Source organism: Lucilia cuprina, chromosome 6 (assembly GCF_022045245.1).
Source record: "Lucilia cuprina isolate Lc7/37 chromosome 6, ASM2204524v1, whole genome shotgun sequence".
Lineage (NCBI taxonomy): Eukaryota > Metazoa > Arthropoda > Insecta > Diptera > Calliphoridae > Lucilia > Lucilia cuprina.
The window spans coordinates 58,154,791-58,156,060 of NC_060954.1; positions in this window are offsets into that span (position 1 = coordinate 58,154,791).

Genomic DNA, 1,270 nt, shown 5'->3' on the forward strand with positions numbered 1-1,270 from the left:
AGCTAGTTAGTTAGTTAGCTAGTTAGTTAGTTAGTTAGCTAGTTAGTTAGTTTGTTAGCTGGTTAGCTAGTTAATTTTTTTTTAAACCTCACTTCAAAGAAATACTTTTCTGAACCTTACATTAATTACCTTAGAATAATTTAAAATAAATAATTTAAATTAACACGTACAAAAATTAATTAGCTCTATAATAAAACAGATAAGATCTTTGTGTAACTATGCTTTATAGAGTTAAAATAACACAGGAAATTAAAATCACAAAATTTACTTGACTTTAAATGCAGCAAACGTAAAAAAAACAAACTTCAATTACATTAATTGTTCGTGGAAATACAACAGTTCGTGATATAAATAATTATTGATGAATATCAAGCGTTATATTTTTTCTTATTAAAGTAGATAGATTTTAAAATAAAATGAATGTTATATATATATATATTTACACACATACACAATGTACTTGTATAATGTATTAATATTAGATGGGCTTATTATATAAATAAAGAAATAAATAAACAAGGATGGCTCACGACAACCCCAAAAATAAATGCTTTTTGTCGAATTGTTATTGTTCTTTATTTTCTTAATATCAAAAAATAAACTACATTTCATTTTCTGCACCATCCTAATAATCATAAATCAAATATAAATTAAAGTTAAAATATTAAATCAGAGGGCATGCAACCACAAATATAAATACACACGAATAGTAAAAAACAAGTCGGTAACTATGAAACAAAGAGAATTTCCTTAAGGATTTCTTTGACCTCATTTAAAATCGAAAAATCAGCAACCGGAAACCCCTTGAGGCCTTCGAAAAAATAAAATAATAATATTTTAATATATAAGTATGTGTACATGAAGTGATTGTACATATATTTATGCACATAAACATATATATGTATATGTAAAAGCAGGCATTGAAACGCACACATACACTTGAATAAATAAATAGTTTACAAGGAAATACTTTGGTAAAATTTAATAAAATTTAATAATTCGTAGACAAGAGGATTATTGCTTTAGGTAAAGGACAATTTTTTCCAGAATGTTTTATTTGGTAGTTATGGGGAAATTTCGAAATAATAAAATTTTAAACTTTAAATTTACACAATTTCAAGATTTTCGATTTCTTATTTTCTAGTTCAGTTGTAGTTAAGTTTAAGATCAGTTCTAGTTCAGTTCTAGTTCAGTTCTAGTTCAGTTCTAGTTCAGTTCTAGTTCAGTTCTAGTTCAGTTCTAGTTCAGTTCTAGTTCAGTTCTAGTTCAG